Genomic DNA, 21967 nt, shown 5'->3' with positions numbered 1-21967 from the left:
CCTGACTGTACCAGATGGACACGACATCAGATATTTTGTTGCTGTTGCCATCCCAACAAATTAGCACAAACTTGTGTTTTGAGAAAACATTCATTTATTGTCTTGCAGATCCGGAAATCAGAGATCAGTTTCACGGACCCAAATCAAAGTGTCAGGACTGCACTGCCTCCTAAAGCTTTTGGGGAGAATCCATTTCCTTGCATCTCAGTTTTTAGAGGGTCTTTCCTTGCATTCCTGGGCTCCCCCAAAGCCAGCAGTGCACCTACTCTCTTTTATAAGGACGCCTGTGGTAGCATTCAGGGCCCACATGGCCAATCCAGGGTCATCTCCGCATGTTAAGATCTTTAATCAATCACATCTGCAAGTTCTTTTTTCCCAGCTAAGATAATACTCACAGGTTCCAGGAATTAGGACCTGAATCTGTTTGGGAACTTAGTCCACCACCTTCGGGACACAGGGAGACACACTCACTCATGTGTCCGCCCAGGCTCCAAAGCCACTGTGATCTGGCTGAAGGCAACTGGGTTGAAAACATGCTGGTTGATATTAATTTGGTCCGAATGACAGTTTAGTTAAGAGAAAAGAAAGATCTCTATAGCCAGCCTCCAGGGTGACCCCATCTCCGCTCCACTCCTGGCATTAACACCCACAAAGTATACTCTCACCCCACAGTGCAAGGAGGTCTGGTCTGTGTGACCTGCAGCATGTGGTGGAAGCAAGGGTGTATGGGGCAACAGAGATTAGACTCTGAATTACTGAGGCTTCTGTGCTGGGCATTTTCTGTCTGATCTCTCACTCTGGGAAGCAAGCTGCCATGTGACCTTTGGAAGGCCCACCTGGGAGAAAGGGGGGGCTCCTTCCAGGCTGTCCATCCCCAGGATTGTGCACGGGACAGCAGGCTAGCCTGGAGCAGGCCTGCCAGCAGGTGGCTGCAGCCCTGGCCAACAGCTTGAGCACAACCGCATGAGAGAGTCAGAACCAAAACCACCCAGCTGAAGCCCTTCTGGTTTCCTGAATGGCAGAAGCTATGTTTCAAGTTGTTAAACTTGGGGGCAATAATGACTGTAGTGAATAACCTCAGTCTCTGTTCTTGTGATAATTTTTAGTTCCCCAATAGGGCATTTTGGGGTACTTGGAGCACTTTTATCTAATTTCCAGAGGATACAGAAATAATTTTTCTGTTTTATATATTTACAGTTTATTTTTAGTCATTGACCTCTGTGTTCTTATTTTTTGATATGAAAAAAAAAAAAACAGAATGACTCAGAACCATTCGATGTCTAAAAATGGGGATTCTCTGGGACAGAGCACACAGCTCATCATTGGGATGTCACTGACATGGGGCTGGGTGGAGCTAAGTAGGGCCCCTGCAACCCCGCGGGCCTTGTCAAAAGGCAGGGTCTTCTGGTATATCCTCAGACACCGCCACTTGGAAAGGGGAAATACCTCCCCAGCAGGTGTCCCTGGGGATTCTCATGAATACCAGAACCCTAAACCTGCTCCAGGTCCGCTCCCCGCTGCTGTTGAAGGGATGTCTGCTTGGGCAGCCATGGCAAAGTGCTACAAAATGAATGGTCTACATAAAGAAATTTATTTTCTCTCAATTCTGGAGGCTAGACGACCAAGGCGAGGGACTGGCAGAGTTTGTTTCTGGGACAAAGCTCTTCCTGGTTTGTAGAAGGGTAGGGGACCTCCTTGTTTTGTCCTTACATGGGCAAAGGGAGGGAGAGTGAGAGGGGAGAAGGAGGGAGAGAAAGGGAGAGAGAGGGACAGAGGGAGACAGAGGGACACAGGGAGAGGAGGCGAGAGGGAGAGAAGGGCCGCTGGTGTCTCACGATGTGGGAACTTGTATTACTGCGTGCCTCAACTATTCTGTCTTTGCCCTGACTATCCTTTGCTTTGCCTGTGCTGTGCCTCTCAGGGTGCAGAAACAGGGAAAGTGGATAGGGAACCCCTCAGGGCAAAAGTCCTGGTACAAGAATCCATACATGCTGAAAACAGCATGTGCAGAAACAGGGAAAGGTTAAGATAGGGAACCTCTCAGGGCACAAGTCCTGGCGTGAGGGTCTAAACATGCTGAAAACATGCTGCATGTGCAGAAAACATAGGAAACATGCTGCACGTGCAGAAACAGCAATAGGTGTTGTAGCCAGAGTAGCACAAACACTGAGACTTTCCTTGGCTTTCTCCTTATTTCTCAACCTTGGCGGGTGCAGCTGGTTTCACATCCCCCATATACTCGAGCATTCCCCGTTTTCCTCCTGGTTTCTTTGATCTTTTTACTTCCTGTCTGATTCTAAATAAAAACAAGACTGCCCTTGGAGCTGGGCTGCCCTTTCTTGGTGTAGCCCCTCTAGGCTTCTCATCGTTCTGGACATGGACTCTGGGTAACCCATGTTCATCCCGCCACCACACGTCATCGTTACGACACACCATAAGGACACTTGACACTTGACAACTTGAAACATAGCCCCACCCATGACCTCATTTAACCTTCTAGGCCCCTGTCTCCACATAGGGTCCTTTGGGGGTTAAGGCTTTAACATATACGTTTTAGGGGGACACACTACTCTACAGCAGGCGGGTGCAGGACGCACAGTTGCAGATTAGAGAACACAGCTGCTGATTCCCAGGGAGCTGCCTTCCAAGTTAACTGGGCTTTGGGGAATGGGAAGAATTTTACTGTTTATTCATTTTTTTCCCTGATAATATAAACAATTTAGAAATTGGAGTGAAGAGGAAAATAAAATTCATCCAGTGACAACCAGCGTTCCCATTTTGGGCATTTCCATCCAGTTTTCTTTTCTATGCATTTGCATGAGCTCCTTGGTGAGGCAGGGATCCCCCCACCTCCTCCCAGACTCCCTTCTCAAACCCATCTCAGGCTGGCCATCTTACCCATTCTCTGCCACTTACCTCTTCTCTGAGGTCCTGCAGGCTGGCTCTGAAGTCAGACAGACCTGGAACGGAGTCCTGATCCTGACTCTCATTCGCTAAATAACCTTAGGCCCATCGCTTAATCTCTGTGTGCCTCAATTTCCACATCTGTGAACAGTGGACACCAATAGTACTTATTGCCTTAGGTAGATATAAGAAATAAATGAAGTAAACCTCTTAGAGACTTAACTTCAATGCTGATGGGAAATATGAGGCTCAGAGAGGTGGAGGCACCAGTCCATAGTCACACAGCGTGTCTGTGGGAGAACAGGGAACTGAATCCAGGCTTCCTGGGTCCCAAGCCTGGGCGCCATGCAATGCCTTGGAGAGATTTCTGTTGGGTTGTGCAGACCCAGTGAAGGGTTCAAGACAAGACCTAGGAAGAACCAGAGTGAGAACCAAGTAAGAAATCCATTTTCAATCCCAGCAAAGGGATGTTTTCCTCTTTTCCTTGAGAGCCAACCCTGTGCTAAGTTACTGTCTGCTTTATGCTCATGAACGCTGGTTTTCACACATAAGGAAGCAATCATTTATAGGCGAGGCTTGGAGAAACCCACACACCTTGGAGCCAGTGTTGCACCCAGACAGAGAACATGGGCTTTCAAAGATAGCAGAGACTGCCACCTGCCGTGGGGGTGATTGCTTATGTTCACTTAAGCCAGAGTCTCCAGCTAGATATGTAGGTACCATGGGCTCAGTGGGGATCCTCCTTTATCAGGACAGGCAAATGTATCACAGGCACTCCATGACCCCTTGCAGAATGAACTTCTTTCTGAAAACCTCCGTCTTCCCTTCTAAACCCCACCCCCACCCCACTTCCTCCTTGACCTTCGCCTTCATCAGAACCTTGGGGAGAAGTGCAGTGGAGTTGAGAATCACCCATTCGGCTCCTGAACCCAGCTCCTCTGCCTGCTTTCTTCACTTCCGAACATTTCCCTTCTGGTTCTTGACCTCAGTTTCCCCACCCGCACACTTACTACCTTGAAGGCGCTCAGGTGACCTGCCACTTTCCTTATCAGCAGTGCACCCACCTGCTGCAGGCAAAGGAGACCCAGCCTGAGACTGAAGGACTGGAGTCATTCACGCCACAGAGTGACCGATGGTGCTTTGTGCTCTGAAACTGCCTTAAAACTAGTCTTAAAAACAGAAATAAACATGGGGAATCATTCTGCCTCAGCATTTTTATCATTTTATCTGACTAAGGAAGAGGGAACTACTTGGATAATGAGGAAGATGACAGAGTTTGGGACCAGGAACCTCTTCTCCATGGCCTGTGGCAAGACCTGATCAGATGGGGCTTAGTGGCCCAGGCTCAGCCTCTCTGAGCCTCAGTTTCCACATCTGGTTACAGCTGCCCCTTCCTCTGACTTATGAGTAACCAGTGAACCAGCGCAGGGAAGGCACCTGGATCAGAACAGAGCCCCCAGTGTGTGCTCAGAGGTGCAGAGGCCTCCTTTCTGATGTGGGGCATGTAGTCATGAGTGGGATGGGCGGGGATGGAAGGGAGAGCCAGGGCTATTCTGGCCATCCAAGAAGGGAGAAGGGGGAGTGAGCTCCCTGTGGGCTCCTCCCAGAAGCCCCTATCCCTACATTCCCTGATAGGGGGTTGCAGAGTGTGGAAGCTGAGGGATGGCAGTGGGACAGGCCTGGCTGCCGCTCCAGGTGCCAGGTGGGGTAGAGGGAGAAACAGCTTGTCTCGAGGCAAGTTGGCTCTGCCCATTGCTTTGTTTAGCTTCAAACATTCGACTTCTCACTTTTATTTGAAAACCTGTGTCTGATATGATGGTCTGGCAGCTGGTGATAAATTTGGAGAGCTGCATCTGGGCCATGAGATGGCTTGCATGTGTGTGTGTGTGTGTGAGTGTGTGTGTGAGAGAGAGAGAGAGAGAGAGAGAGAGAATCCAGTCCTCTCTCTGCCCGAGATCTCGTTCATTCATGCATTCAATCACTCACTCACTCACTCACTCACTCACACATGCTCCCATCTCATCGCTACCGGGGGGGCACTATCTTCTAGGCCCTGTGCTAAATGCTGGGATCCAATGGGTGAGCAAGACTGACATGGTCCTTGTGCTCAGTGTGTAGGTTCTTGTAAGAGAAGGGCCATTAGTCCATCATTAGTTAAGGGAAACACACAAGCTGGTGTAAAGGTCAAAGTCATAGTGTTCTCCAGGACTGGAATAGGCTACCAGCAAGGCGGTTAATGAGCCTTAACCAGATGGAAGGGGCTGGTGAATGTGTTTCTGCTAATCCATTTACCCAGCAGTTATTTACATGACTCTATGCCCAGCACATACTAAGCCCTCAGCAGGGTTAGCACCCACCTGCCAGGAGCTCCTTGAGGGCTGTGTGGAGGTGTCATTATTCTCCCCTGGGCTCTCCATGCTGGACCTGGGTTTGATTGTGCGATAGAATTTGGACCCTAGGACTAAACTGGAAAGCCATGCAGGAAAGCAGAGAATATTTCCTGGCAGAACAGGGACTTGGGGCAGGAGGGGCCCGGATGACCACTGCATGGCTGTGCGTGCGGGGAAGCGGGAGAGCTGGGCTCCAGCCCCAGTGCTGTGATTCATTCACCATGTCACCTAGGGAAGCCCTCTTCCTCTCTGGTCTTGAGTTTCTTCAACTGTACAAGAAAGGGGTTAAAGCTGCTCAGTTCTTCAGGGGTTCAAACCACAGAGCCTACAACAATGTCTGGGATGGAGGAGGGACCTAGGAATACCTTTATCTTTGTCCTAGGTGGAGTTGGGAGCAGAGCTTATGACAAACAGCACTCACTACCTGGTGCCACTCACACTCTCACCCGACCTGTGCATAATCGGGGTTATTTGATAATCTGAGCAACACAGCATGGTATTTCTACAGCAATTCCCACATCACTGGGTCTGACAAGTAAATTTCCTTTTAAGGCTTGATGTTAAATATATTTTAAAGTGATCATAGTTCATTGAAAAGTTTTCAAAGAATACTTACAATGTGGTGATAGGTTCTGGGGCGCGTGAGCTAGCATTCCAGATCTCTCTCCATTTCCAGAGACTAGAATGTGGAAAGGGAAATGGTAACTTTCCAGCAGACATCTGCGAACACCATGAGGAGAACCTCCCCAGCAGCCCCCGGCACCTGGCAGGATGTGCTGAGACTGGCCCTCCACCTCCGCGGCGTCCTTCCGGTGAACCCGTCATCCCAGGTCAAGCAGGAGACAAACATCAGGCAGAGCCCGATGGGAGGACCTTGGACAGGATCTGCAGCCAGGACTTCTCCAGACTGCCAGGGTCATGAAAAACAAGCAGGCCAAGATCCTGTCATGGAGCAGAGAACAGGGTGACAGGGTGGCCTGCAACGGATCATGGAACAGAACAGGACATTAAAGGAAAAACTGGTGAAATCCAAATAAAGTGTGGACTTAACTAGTAACATACCAATGTCAAATTGCTTTGTTTTGATGAATTTCTTTATTTTGGTAAGACTAACAAGGGAACGTGGGTGGGGGCAGTTAGATAGGATCTCTGCACTATCTACTCATCTTTTGTGCGAATCTAGGTTTACTCCTCCCCCAAACGTTTATTTGCTTAAAATGAATTTGGAAGAAACATTTTAGTATTAAAATAAAAGCCCTTGGCATGAAAGGAGGGAAAGATGATAGATAAAAAAAATACCTTAGTTATTTAAAAAAAATACCTTTGGGGGCCTCCCAGGTGGCGCAGGCAGTTGAGCGCAGTGCTGTGAAGCTGTCCGCAGCCTCTGCAGTGCCGGTTCGATCCCCACCAGCCTCGGAGCAACCCACATGGCGAGCAGACCTCTCCTGTCTCACCCGCTGCTCCCCTCAGCAGTGCATTTCAGTCAGTCTGCCTGTTCTGTTCCCCTCTCTGTCTCTGGTGAATCCTCTCACCCTTCCACACATCTGGCCTATACCCCAGTTCTTGTATAAATAAAATAAATCTAAAAAAAAAATAAGTGAAAGCAGTATTTAAAATAAAAAATAAAAAGTAATAATAAATGCCTTTGAAATATTTGGCCTACTTGATGGGGTTAGGATTTTGGATAGTTACAGAATTCCTAGCGAAATTTTAGAAACTAAACCAAACTGAAAATTTGTGTCTAGTGCTATCTTACACCTTCATGCTTCAGCCCGGTGCTCGAATTAGAGGACTGACTGCACATGGTGTAGTAAAAGCATTGGAGCAAGCACTAACTCTGCCAGGAGGGGATAAGGCTTCCTGGAGGACAGGGCATTTTGAAAAGGATCTTGATAGATGTACAAGAGTTATCAAGGCAGCTATCAGGCTAGGAATCTGTCATTATATGCAATTCATATTTACTGGGTGCCTACTACGTGCCGTCCACTAAGCTAGTCTCTAGGGATTCCTCTGTAAACAAAACCAAGAAATATCTGTCTGTGGTGCTGTTTTGTTTCCTTGTTTACTTTCCACGACTAATAAAACTGCACAGTTGTAATTATGGAGTGTGTTTGTATCTTTACGGACGTGCAGTCTAGAAATAGCAACTACTGGGCTGTGTCACCTGCCTTGCCCTGTAAGGATACCACTGCAGGTGCTGCCTGTGGGCCCAGGCCACCATGTTCTTACATGGCTGGTCCTACAGGTATGCTACCTGTGGAGTTGCACAGGTGTTTGGCTCTATATTCTGCTGCCATTGTCTGGAAATGCATAATAATTTTACTGTTGGACTTGTGTTTTATAAGTGAAACCTAACAAGACCATAGAGAATGCATGTGTACACAGGGGACATGCTGGGTGGCATCAGCAGAGGCAGAAGCAGCTGTGCTGGCAGCTGCCAGTTTGAAAGAGAGAGGGCCCTTCAAATCTCAGTACCTGGAATTCTACTGCATTCTTTTTTTTTTTTTTTTCATTAAAAATTGTTTTAGTGAAGTAACTGATCTATAACATCATATAGATTTCAAGTATACAGCCCTATAAATCAACATCTATATATATACATTTTATTTGTCACCAAGTCTAGTTTCCATCCTTCACCATCCAGCTGACCCCTTTTACCTGATTTACCCACTCCCCTCCCTTCTGACCACCACTATTTTGTTCTTAGAATCTAAGAGTTTGGTTTTGTTTTGCTTTGATTTGTTAATTGGTTTTGTTTATCTTCCCCATGGGTGAAATCACACAGTGTTTTGGGGTATAGAGTTCTATATCATCATATCTGTATGATTCTATATAGATCGATCAGAATTCTCTCTCCATCTGCCCTATGTCACTAAACATAATACCCTCTAAATCCACCTGTATTGTTGCAAAGGGCAGGATCTCAGTGTTATGATAGCTGAATTTTACTACATTTGAGGGACTACTTCATGTCAGGTCCTGTGATTGATAAGAACCCTAGTTATGTGTCACTACACATAAGGAGGGAGAAAACGCTAGCTTTTCTTGACATTTCGCTTTTGTCCCATTAAAAAAATTTCCATAGCAAATTTGGAGGATAGAGAAAAGAAAAAAGGGCTCCATAGACTTGAAACCTCAACAAATAACTACTAACATTTCAGTCTATTTCTTTCTAGACTTTGCTATGCATATTTTGCACTGTTTAAATGCTATGGAATATGTATTCTATCAAGTGAACATACCATATTAACTTCCTTTGACATTTATGTGGTTTCCAAATTTTTTTGTAAGACTTTGCTTTACATCTTTGTGCATAATTGTACTTTTAAATAAGCTGACTCATTTCAAAAAAGCACAAAGTTCTTCATGAATTTCAGATTATCTCTGAGCCCAGAGTTTTTGCTATTTGTTCGCTGTGGTCTTAGGTGAGTGGTTCACGCTTGGGTTTGGTTCCTTCAGCACCGACATCTCCTCAGCCTTCGAATAATAAATTTAAAATAAATTTAAATGGGCAAATTCCTTGGAAGTCACAAACTACCAAAGCTCCACTCGGGAAGAAACAGATAACGTGAAGAGCCCTGTGTTGGTTCAACAAATTGAATTCATAATTGAAAATCTTCCAACAAAGGAAAGCCCAGACTCAGATGGCCTCGCTGGTGAATTCTCACATTAAGTTATTTAAGGACGAAATTATAACAATTCTACACCAACTCTCACAGAAAATAAGGAGAGGGAAACACTTCCCAATCCTTTTTAGAAACAATTACTTCTCTGATACCAACAGCAGACAAAAACTTTTAAAAAAAGAAAAAATCTATAATCCAGTATTCCTTATGAATATAGAAGTAAACAGTTTTGACAAAATATTATCAACACAAATCCAGTGGGACACACAAAAGACCATTCAGAATGGTCAACCTGGGAGACAGCCTACATGTGTGGCAGCAGGTGGATGGATAAATGAACAGTTAACATTCATGCAATGAAACACCGCTTGGCAGTGAAAAGAAATAAACCAGTACATACGATATGGATAAATATCAGGTGTGTATGGTTAATGAGAGAAGATGTTTTCAAGGCTGCGGACTGGATAATTCTATTGATAGGACTTTCAAGAAAAGATGAAATTATAGGAACAGAAAACAGACTGCCAACTGCCAGGAAGGGGAGAAAGGTGGCCCCCAAGGCACAGCATGGGAATTTTGGGGTGATAAGGTAGTTCTGTGTCTTGATGGAGGGGTGCTTATGACTGTGTGTTTGCCAAACTCGTGAACTCTAAATCCCACAACATTAATTTTTCTCCATTTTAATAACATCAATTTTTTAAAAGTTAAAAAGGCTATCTATAAAACACTTCCATTGATGACATTCTGGCAAAGGCAAAAACTAAAGGAAAGTAAAATAGATCAGTGATTATAGGGACTGGGATGGAAGGAGGAGTCTGACTCCCTAGAGGTGAGAGGTAACATTGGGGGTCATGGAAAGATGCTATTTCTTGATTTGGGGGGCATTAATAAGTCCATATGTGTTTGTCAAAACTCAAAGAACCGTGCACTTAAAATCAGTGAGTTTGACTCTGTATATTATGCCTCAATACAGCTGATTTCAAACATCTTTATGTCTAAACTCTTCCCTGATAACTGGTTCATCTGGGGCAGCCATTCCTAAAGAGACATCGATGCACATTTTTTCTATGTCAAATGACTATCGAAAGCTTGCCTCTAAATTGTCAGTTTTCTCATCTTTGAAATGGAAGACTGACCATTCTGCTCTTTTAATAACAGAACATGGCCTTGAAGTTGAACAGTTCTGGGGTCAATTTCAGTCTCCATTACTTCCCAGGGGTGTGGCTGTTTGGGCAAGTCAGTTAGCCCAGTTAGGCCTCAGTTGCAGTTTGAATACCAGTGTTTACCTCATTAAAATATTGAAAAGGTCAAATGAGATGGCCCATACAGAGTTTAGTGCAATTTCAGACACTTGACAACACTCCATAAATGGCAACTGTGTGCTCCAGTCCTGCAGGTACTGTCAGGGACATGAGGCAGCCCTGGGGTGCGCAACTGTGATCGATCGAATAATGGGCCCCTAAAGACTTCACATGCTCATACCCAGAAACTGTGGGTGTTACCTCATCTGCCCAAAGGGACTTTGTAGGTGATTAAGTGAGGGATCTTGAGATGGGAAGCTTATCCTGGAAAATCCTGTGGGCCCGATGTAATCACCAGGCCCCAGGAAAAGGAGAGGCAAGAGAGTCAGCGTGAGAGATGGAGATGTGGCAATGGAAGCAGACACCAGAGTGAGGCAAACTGAAAGCCAAGGGACACAGGCAGCCTCAGAAAGGCGGAGAGACAAGGAAACATCCTCCCCAGAGTCTCTAGAAGGGATAAAGTCTTACCCACCCATTTTAATGTTGTGTCTTCTGGAACTCTAAGGTAATAAATGTGTTGTTTTTAACCACGAAGTTTGCAATCTGTTATATCAGTGAGAGGAAGGTCACGCAGCATCTTGGGTGAAGTGATCCTATAATCTATACCTTGGGGACTTGGTGTGGTACCTGAATGACATGGAGCTAAATGTGTTCTTATCTGATGAGGGTGACAAAGCATGCAGGACCCGGGCAAACATGGCAGCTCAGAGGACAGTTCCTCCCCACTGTGACTGGCTGCCTTCCTCCTGGCCCACTGCCCCGCCAAGTGGAAGCTCAGGGCTAGCTTTTCTCCATGCACAGCATGGGTCCTCCCAGCCCCACACCATGAAACAGTTGCCTGTGGGCTGGACCTCACACAGAACTCCCTGTTAAAGGATGCCTGACCCTCCTCACCCTCTGAAGGATTATCCTGGAAACTTTGTCCTATCTGGCTGGGACCAGTTTGGAATTGGAGGTGATTTTTCAGATCCTGATTTAGGGTAGGAGGGTGAGGCATGGAGGTGCTTTCTTATCATGTCCACTAGAGGGTGCTGTGTACATTTGTATAGGCGACTGGGGCTCTGAACACAATTCTAGGCATGGGCTCTGTCAGGTACTCAAGAAACAAGGACAAAGACATCCCCACACATGTGCCTCCCATCAGACACAAATTATCATACACATAGCACCCACTCAGCACATGTGCATAAAAGCATATATTAATGAAAATAGTCACGTGACCATAGAATACACAGACACACCATGTACATTCCATACACATTCAAATCCACAGATTCCACGGCAGAATTTAGAAGACTCAAATAAGGAATCAGGAAAAAGACTAATTATGATAAAGTAAAAATCAAAATCAACAGGCAACTATAAACCAGAGACACATTACAGAGGGGGGAGAAGGGAGTAAGATCAAAACAAGGGGGGTGGGAATTTTACAGGGACTATAACAAAGATGAAAATGCATACATTGCACAAAGATGAAAAATGATGCAAAAATATATTTTAAAAAATCCACCCAGATTCATACACACACACACACACACACACACACACACACACACACACCCCATCTACTCGAACATACATAGATGCAATTTCACATTGGCAGACAAACAGACATATGTACAGTGTCATAAGTACACATTCAGACTCACAGACACCAGCACGATACCACAACCATACACACACATCTAAACACTGACACATGTGCACATGCATGCACACCTAAGCTGGACCTTTATCTTGTGTGGAAAAATGAACTCCCTGAGGAATGATTAACATTGTGCTGTTTTCTAAGGAAAACATCTTAATGTCAACTTCTTAATCCCAATGAAATTGTTTTGTTAAATGTTAATGAAAAGCAGTTCAGATAACAGACTGAATTTTTTAAGAGAAAAATAGTAGCCTTTCTCTGACAAAGCAGAAAACCCAAGCCACAGTTTTGCAATTTATGAACATATGGAGGGTTCTGAGATCCCCTAACACAGAGACTTGTTTAAAAAAAAAATTACTGACAGAATTTCAATAGAAAAATCAATACACCAAAATATGTAAAAATAGTAAGTGCAAACATTTTCTTCCCTCTCAGAAAGGGTGATAAAGAAGTATGGAGCCTTTGTAAATGATTATCAGATGGCCAGGCCTGGAAATTTGCCTTCCATCAGACAAAGCATTTTAAAAAAGGGGAAAGATAAAAGGAGAAAGGGAAGAGGGCCTGTGAACAGAGCTGATGTTGATATGCCCATGATAACAGCTTTGTGTAGCTGAGAAAAGTCAGCTGTCGGAAACGATCCTGCCAAGCCCGGGCGTGAAACAGGTGCGTGGTCACTCCCCTAGCGGAGCAAGTGGGGTCGCGAGCAGCTTGACAGGAGCAGGCAAGGGAGGGAGAGAGCCTCTGATTGCGGGTCCTGGGATTGCGGGTCAGGACTCAGGACCCAGTGCCCCCTCAGCTACCTCCAGATTGTGTGAACTGGCAGGTCCTGGCCCTCCTTGGGCCTCACTCTCCCCAGTGTCCCGGCGAGGAAGTTGCCTCTTCTAAAGTTCCTTCCTTCTCTGACACCTTACCATTAAAGCCCCCAGCGGCATCTTTCTGTGAACCGAAGCCTCCCATGGCCAGAATCCTTGCAAGTCGCTGTTTGTGCATTTAACAAAGTGCCCGTTCCAGCCCATCAGCTCGATCCTGGTGAACAATAGCTCAGGAACAGATAAAAGGCATTCATCAGGCAGCCAAGCCCAATTATCATGTCACACTGAATGAATGTATTTAAAAATCTTTTCTGACAAGAAAATGTTCCAAGTAGGTACCTTCAAATTAGCTGGAAAATCCAGAAAATTTGCTATTAGGCCTTCTTTGAAGAATCTTTATTCCCCCCTACTGTTCCAGAGGAATTCCTTGGATATTATGAATTCCTTCTGAGAGTCTGACCTTGTGCCCCCACTGGGACTGAACCACTTAGTCTGTCTGCCTGACTCCCTGGGAGCCGGGGTGGAGATGATACACAACACACCCCCTGATGGGAGGGTCACCTGTCCATCAACTTCAGAGTCAGGTGGGGTCTAGTGGAACTTCAATTCAATTCTGCCAGCATCTCCTGAGCATCTTCTGTGTCTGTGAGCTTGTGATAAGAATTGAATCTACCCAGTTCTTGTCCTTGAAGGGTCAGTCACTCCATTAAAGGGGACACACTTATGAACAGATTGGTGGTCGTGGGAGGGAGGTCGCGCAGCAGAGTGGAAAGCCAGAATGACTACATTTTGAAATCTGAATCAGTTACTGGCTGTGTGACCTTGGACAGGTGAGTTTACCTCTCTGGGCCCTCCTTTCCTTTTCTTTGCCATGGGAAACTGGGCACCTAAGTTCCGAGGCTGCTGTGAGTAGGTTATCTCTCCTCCTGACCCACGCTGTGGTCACAGCCCGGCCAAGGGGACATTTCTGACCTTCTCCACTCACCACAACGCTGCTGTCTTCCTGCTGCGTTATCTTCAGCTTCTGGTGGCAAGTGGCTCCACTTGTCTGTGGCTGTGAGGAGAGATGTCCCTAGGCTGATGAGAAATTGCATCAAATATAGAGATACCTGGAACTCGGCTCTGGTGGGAACTGGAAAGTCCACAGCAAGCATTTGGGGGAGAAGAGATTGATTTGGGGAATTCATTTCCGAATCGTGCAATGCAAACATTGCACAAGCTGCTTTGGCTTCTTCAGATTGTGGGTTTGCACAGAAGCAGATGAGTAACTAGGGGAGATTTCTCATTGATACACGGAATTTCAAGGCTGGGACGGGGGATTTGGAGACCATCGAACTCTTGTTTGATAAGTGAGGAAATAGGTGCAGAGAGGAGAAGAGACTTGCCCTTGAGCACACAGTGACCTGTGGCGGAGTTGGCCTAGACCCCAGAAGTTCAGCATCCCTGGCCCTAACTCCCCAACCCCCTCCCCTGTTATCTCACTGCATCACAGCTCACCCCCCCCCCCCCCCACAGGAATCAGCAAGGGGCCTCTGTCTCATCTCTTTCCCTGCTACTGGAGCTCTGGCTCTGGCTCCAAGCTTACAAACCCTGCCTCCAAGCTTACAAACCTTCCCTGCCAATTTGGGGGTCCTCCTAAGCTAATGGTGAGAGATCCTGCCTCTGCCAGTCCTTGCACCTCCAGGCCTGGGGAGGCATTTACAGGCGCCTCTTCACTGGGTTTCTCCCACACTTGCTGAGTAAGCCTGTGAGCTGAGAAGTCTCACAGCCTGAAGCAGCTCAGGTTGTATTTTTTGTCCAGATGGACACAATTGGGAGGCCACTGGGTCCCCAACACCTCCTGCTGGGCTGACAGTGCCTCCCCATCTGCAGGGCATCTCAGTGGATGGGTGCATCCCTCCTATTTTGCAGGTGGGGAAACTGAGTGATCAAATCTCACCTTAGGGTGAAACAGGATTGAAGGACTTGTCTCTCTGTCTCACCATATAAGCTCTCCCATTTCCTTATTTACCCTCTAGGCTTAACAAGCTTTATTTTCCTACCTTCGAGGGAAAAGAGCTTCTCTAGGAAGATAACATCTGAATGCTGACCACCAGGTGATGGCAAAAGCAAGCTGGTGTCAAACCAGACCTCCAGACGCTGTGCTGCAAGGACAGGACGGACATGCTGACTTTGCCCGCTCCCCCTCTACTCCCTTGTAACTCTTGATAAATACCCCTGCCCACTGCCAATGAGCAGGACGGTGGTCTTTCAGACATGAGCCTGTTGCCCTCCTCAATTTGTCGACAAAATAAACTCTTTCCTTCTCCTCAAACTGTGTTTCCTTGTACTGGCAAAGGGAAACCAAGACTGGCATTCGGTATCAAGGCATCAGTGGCGGATCCCTAGAATTAAGATTTGGATCTGAGTAGCCCCTCCATGAGAGGAGGAACGTCACATCAACTGCAGGTAAGTTGCTTATATGGGGGGATTCAGGGCTGTTCCTTGCGGGGGGCCAACGCCCACCTGCTCTCTCACTGATTACCCCCTGAAAGCACGCTGCCTGCCGCTGCCTCTAAACGCCTCCTGCTCACTTTGCTCTGACAGCGATGGGCAGCAGAAACCTCAGCCTGTTCTTCCTGGGGACTCCACATGCAGGGGGTAGAGTGTGGACAAAGAGTCGTTGCCATCCCAAAGCCTGACAGGCCATGAGGAGCAGCCGGGGAGGGAGGCAGGAGGGAGTTCTGAACTCACCTGCATTCCAAGCCTCACAAAAGTACGTCTCCCTGACACATCCAGAAGCCTGGCTGCATGGGGCGGGGTGGTGGAGGTTATAGAGACCAGCTGTCCAGTCTCTCCCATGGCGAGGGGGTGAGATGACCTTAGTCAGCTGCTCTAGCACATTGAGTGCAGCAGCATCCAGGCAGCTGTGGAGCCAGCTCAGAGGGAGGATTCAAACCCAAAAGGCCTCCCTGAGCCTGCTGCAGGTCACCTGGAAGGAATGACAGTGTGCAATGGATGACTTAAGAATCTTTCTGACAGATGAATGACAGGATGTCCCAGCGGGTTCTCCAGAATGAAGAGCCCAAAGCCACAGAAGTGCAGTCCCAAGAGCAGATGTAGGGACAAGGGAGGGAAGGAACAGGGAGGAGGGAAAACCAGCTGCATGATGAGGTTTAGATCTGGCCACTGCTAAGTACAACTCACAACTAACCCATATGTCCCTGAGAGGCCAATGAGGCTGCATGGACACCTCTCTTGTAGGCTGGGAGGGAAGTGGGAGAATTTATCTACTGGATTCAGGGCCCAGTTTGCTGTCAGGAAAACAACCACGCTCCTGCCAGGCTTGCTTCAGGCTGGTGTCACTTTGGAGAGGTGTTGGGTTCAGAGAGCGTGGTCCTTGGGTTACCTCTGGGAAAAGTTTCACCAGAGCTCCCCCTTTCAGGGGCACGTGGCCAGTTTCCCCACAAGGCAGAGACTTCTGGTTACATCCATTCTCTTTTTTTATTATAAAAAAGAGGAGCAAAGTAAAGGAAAGAGCTGCTCCTGAAAGGGACCAGTTTGTGGAAAAGAAATTCCTGCATAGACTCAGGCAGGCAGGAGAGCTGCACTTTGCCAGGGCAGACATTGCACTGACAGTCTTCTTTGGGAGGGGCTCATTCCTTTGTGGAAGTGTTCTCATTATTAAGTTAATTACTTCTAGAGTGTAACTAGGTAGATTTGAAAGAACAGAATGAGTGATTCTCTGCAATGGCCCTCAATCTCCATGTCCCCACCTCTGGTCTGCACCTTGGGACACTTTCCTATAGCAGATAGACACTTGCTGTAGAAGTTGGCGCCTAAGGATTTGTCTGTAGCAGGTGTGACTAGGAGATTTGTAAGGACTGTTTAGTCTCTACGATGACCCTCAACCTCCATAGGCCCAACTCTGGTGTGGGCCTCGGAATACTCTTCCCTAACAGGCTGACACTTGGTATAGCAGTTGGCGCCTCAGGATTTTTCATTTCTATAGCTGGTTTAAGGACTATATTAATTGTTTGTTTTTTAAAAAATATGTTTTTAAAGATTTTATTCATTTATTTTTGCATAGAAGAACTGGGGTAGAGGCCAGAGGTGCGGGGGATGAGAGGAGTCACCAGAGACAGAGTGGGGAGCAGAGCAGGCAGCTACTGAAATACACTGCTGAGGGGAGCAGGAGAGGCAGGAGAGTTCTGCTGCGCCATGTGGGTCACCTCCTTGGCCGGGGATCGAACTCAGGCTGCAGTGGTGATATTACTGAGATTTAACCCCTAGGTCACCAGGAGGCCCTATATTAATCATTTCTACCCCCACTTCCAGTTTCTGGTCTTGTGACAATTCCATCCTTAATTTTCTCCTCTTGGCCTCTATCAAAACCATGCAACTCACTTGAAAATGGAGAGGGGGAATATACCCAGGCATGAGGTCCCACTGTGTATTCAGAGAGTCACCCCACATTTCCCGGTCACCCCTCCCAGCAGGGCACCCTGTGGGGCTCTGGGAATGCCCAGAGGAACCAGGTATCGTCCCCTACCTCAGGGTCCTCAAAGCCCACTCGGCAAACCCAGGTACACTGTCATGAATACAGCCCCTCTGAGAGATGCCAGTCTCAGGGAGGCACAGAGAGAAGGTGGGGTCTTCAGGGAGAGAGCAAAGGGACAGGGAAGGCTAGGCCAGGCAGCGGGGAAGGCACAGCAAAGGCCTACAGAAAAGAAGGCCTCCTTAGAGAACAGGAACTTTGCTGGGGTCCAGCACGGAACACAGTTTGTGGCTGGTGAGGTGGGCTGTGGTAAGAGACATGACTGCCAGGGTAAGGAGCTCACTGCCATAGAGCAGATGCCAACAAGAAGAATAAGAATGCTCGGATCCTGTGTGAGCTGAGTATTGGACGGACAGGGCCCAGATAGCTGACATCCATCCATCAACCTGCATCCTGCGCAAGGGTAAGTGCCCCTCCAAGGCGGGAGCACAGAGAATAGGCCCTCACCCCTGCCTCCCACTTTCTCCATCAAGACTGTCTCGTTTGAGGCAACACCTTTGCAAGAGGCCTCAGAGGCCCACAGCTGCCAGATTCCTCCTTATCTTTCTTGTAAACACAGATGTTTTACTATCTTGTCAGAAGAACACTTTTACTACTTGCCTTGGGGAAAACAGAAATTCCAACCCCTCCAACCTCCTGAAGAAATGCCAGTATGAGGTCGCTGGCTCCCATGCAAAATTTTGCAAATTTCTCCTTTGAAAGCAGAGGAGGCCTCCCACCTCTCTGGGCCTTGGCTCCTTCATGTGGGAAGGCAGCAGTTGGCTAAGAAAGCCTCATACTTACACAGTAACCTGTCTACCTCCGGACTAGACTGAAGCCCCCGAGGGGGTGGCCACACCTCTCACATGTGGGAACCCCTGGCACCTGCCGTGCTGTGGATTCTCAACCACACATCCATGTGGAATGGATGAATAGATGAATGAAAAGAGCAAAGTAACAAAGGGGACCCTCTTGCTGTGTTGTCCTAGGATCTCGAAGCAGTCTGTGAAACAGACATGAGAACATGTGTCTGCTGTAGGCAAGCCCTCAGCTCCACCAGGGCCAAGAGCTGCTGACTGTTCTGGGGCTGAGGCTCATTTCTTTGGCACCAGGTTCAGGGCTGGGCAGCGCTGTCCAGGATGTCCTGTTAGTGACTTCAGATCAGGGGACAGAAAGGGCTGGGAGTCCCTCCCAGAGGACACACATTTCTCAAGGACAATTGAGCTACTCAATTCACAGGACAGCTGTTGTCTGGTTAAATGTCCACTTCCCATCACATCCTAAATAATGATCCAGAAGACCTTGTTCCCAGGACTCGGTGATGAATGCTTGCCAAGGTCAGAGGCCCACATCAACTTAGCCTGTTTAGGGCTGCCTCAGAAATGCAGCTGGGATGCGGGAGAGAGCATTGGACATTGAGCCAGAGGGATTCAGGTCTGTCCAGCCCCTCCACCCAGGAGCTCTGTGACATAGACACGTTCCTTGCCACCTCTGTACCTCAATTTCCTCATCCATAAAACAGGAGAACAAATACTGGGGATCCTGGGAGCTATTGGCCCAGGCAGCAAGACAGACTCAGGTAGGCTAGTTCTTGTCCTAGGGTTCCAGCTCTGCCTTATCTCTGAACCCCTCAGCTGAACCTCAGATTTTTCACCTGTAGAGCAAGCATGATAATATCCACCTCACTGAGTAATGGTGAGGACTAGACTCAATGATTTACATGAAAAGGCTTACAAACTGAGCTGTGCAACAGAGCGGGGATTGTATTCTATTTTTAAAAATTCGTGAAACCAGATGACTATACTTTTTACCAAAAGCCAAGTGCACAGGCCTGGGCATTGTAGTTTAAGCCCAGCATTGTGAGGTGACCTTCTTAGCAGGTCAAGGACAGGAGTGAGGGCATATGATAGTCATAGGAATTTGGGATGATGGGACTAGAGACGGGGATGAGCTACTGCTGGAAAAATGAGGAAAAAAGATGATTTCAGGCTTTATCCAAGGGAGAAGAGAAGCATGGAAGGTCTTTAAGTAGGAGCAAGACAAATCAGAATTGTAAATTAGAAAGAGCATTCTGGAAGCCAGTGTGGAAGCGGGCTTGGAGAGGGAGAAGTTGGAGCCCAGAATCTGATGATAGCTGTCCTGAGACACCAGTGAGGTGCGGCAAGGGTGGAGCAAGGCCTGAGTGAGTCCACAGTCTAGGTCACCCGCAGCACTTTGGTGCCTCACTAATCTATTGAAAATATGATAAGAGACCTTTTGCTAAGAGCAAGACTGAAGTTGAGAGCACTGACCTTTTGTGGGATGGGTTAAATGGAGCATCACTTCACCCCCAGCTTCCCACTTGGCCCAGCTTTGGTTTAGTAATGATTTCTTTGAAATCATTAAAAGGGGGGAAAATGATCCAGTGAACAGATTTGAACTTTGCTCTATTTGTTCAAGTGAATGTCTTTGTCTAGGCCTTTTTTTTTTTTTTAAAGATTTATTTATTTATGCATACAAGAACTGGGGTGTAAGCCAGAGATGCAGGGGGTGAGAGGATTGACCAGAGAGTGGGGAACAGAACAGGCAGATCCACTGAAATACACTGCTGAGGGGACCAGCAGGCAAGGCAAGAGAGGTCTGCTGCACCATGTAGGTCACCTCCCTGGCTGGCCAGGGATCGAACTCTGAACCCGGGCTGCAGTGGCTGTCCATAGCTTGATAGCACTGTCTTTAACTGCTGCACCACCAGGGAGGCCCCTATCTAGGGCTTGATTTTTAAGGCCACTTTCTTCCACTTAAGGGGATAAGGATGCACATCATGGAAGTGGTACTCTCCTCCAAGAAAATTTTGCAGCCACACGGTGTGTGACTGGGTCCTCCCGGGAATGGGCTGAGCCAGCGACGCTAAGATTGCGTCCATGGAGGCGGAGGTTGACCCCAGCCTCATTTTTGTCAATATACTCCCTCTGGTGTCCTCAGTCCTGGAGCTATGACGACTGAAGTCAATATCTGCAGTAATGTGTTTTGGCCTCATTAACATGGACTGGATTAAGCGGCCCACATGGGCTTTTCAATTAGGAAGACAAGTTTCCGACAGTGTTTACAATGGGATTAAGTCCCTGATTAGCATGTGACAGGCATTCCCTCTCTTGCCTTCTTCATCCCCTTCTCCTGTCCCTTCTCTCCTTCCTCCCTTCCAGCATTGTGGGATGGCTTCCTTGCCATTCCTCGTTCCTTCCTTCCCTCCCCTCTCTTTCCCCTTCCCTGTGTTCTTGAACAAATAGGTTTTCTCTGTGTTCTCTTTCAAGGATATTTGGCCCGACGTGCTGGTATGAGCAGGCTGTGACTAATAACCCAGGTGACACCCAGCCCTCCATGCTCCATTCTACTCCAGCTTTTGCTTGCACACCTCCAGTGCCGGGGAGCTCACTACCTCAGAGGTCAGCCTGGAGCCTCCTCTGGTGGCGCAGCGGTTGAGCGCTGGGCTGCCCGCAGCCTCTACAGCACCGGTTCGACCCCCGGCTGCCAGCGAGGGTCCCACATGGCGCAACAGACCTCTCCTGTCTTGCCCGCTGCTTCCCTCATCAATGTACTTGGTCAGTCTGCCTGTTCTGCTCCCTGCTCTGATTCTGTTGAATTCTCTCACCCTCCCACGCTTCTGACTGTACCCAGTGCTTGTGTAAATAAATAAATTAAATTAAATTAAACAAAATTTAAAAAAAGAAGTCAGCCTGAACCACGGTGTGAAAACTCTGACCTCAAGAAGGTCCTCCCTGATCTGAGTTGACAGCAGCCCTGGAAAGAGGGTCCCCTCGCCCTCTAGGCCTGCTCCTCCGGGTTCCCCAAAGCCTGCTGGCTCCTGCTGCTGCTCTGGAACAACCTTTAGTGACTGAGAAGGAAAAATCCTGCGCTGCAGGGTGGTGTCCCTGAGTGTGAACCCCCCACCCCTTTGGCAGCTCCTCCCTTGCATGGAACAGTCTTTCCCTCACTCAAGCACATGTGCATGTAATTTCAGTCATGCTGCAAATAGCCTTTTGTTCTCTTTTTTTAATTAAAAATATACCATAAACATGATTCCACATGGTATGCCCACTCTTCAAAACATCGCTACCCTGTTAAGGTCCTCGGAGCTCTTCATGTGGAAGCAAACCGCTTGCTTCACCATCTCCCTGCCCTTAACATTTTTTTCATGGCATCTTTGTTCATTTGGCTTTTGCAGTCTATTGGATAATTACCTCAGGAGAAATACACATCAGAGAGATTCCTGGCTCATTTGTCTTGATTTGATTTTGGTGCCCATTGTTAGATGGCGCTCTAAACACCCACACCATGCACATTGCCACTTGGGGAGACATTTCGCCTGGACCAGGTATCCTTTCTTTAATATTTTTCCTATTTTATGGAAATAAATCCATCATGGGATTGTTTGAATTTGATGCTCCTCACTAAAGATTAAAGAAAAAAGAGGAAAAGGCCTTTTCCTTGGGTTTGATTGCTATTTGTCTCTCTCTGGTGGGAATGGTCTATTTGTACCGTGTGCTCATTTACATATTGGCTTATTGATGTTTTTCTTACAAATTCCAGTGAGCTTTTAGATTGGAAAGATATTAACCCTTCGTCTGTCCTCGGTCAGTTTTTCACTTTTGTTTCAATCTGGTTCTTGTTTTCTGCCTGGGGGAACACACTACTGAGGACCAGGGGACCACCCTGCAGGCTGACTGTTCGGCCCCCAACTGGCACTTTTGAGATCCCAAAAAATAATGTTAGTAAAGACACTGTACTAGGTGC

Source organism: Talpa occidentalis, unplaced genomic scaffold (genome assembly GCF_014898055.3).
Source record: "Talpa occidentalis isolate TD23 unplaced genomic scaffold, MPIMG_talOcc4v2.1 talOcc4.7, whole genome shotgun sequence".
Lineage (NCBI taxonomy): Eukaryota > Metazoa > Chordata > Mammalia > Eulipotyphla > Talpidae > Talpa > Talpa occidentalis.
This window is presented reverse-complemented; position numbering follows the sequence as displayed.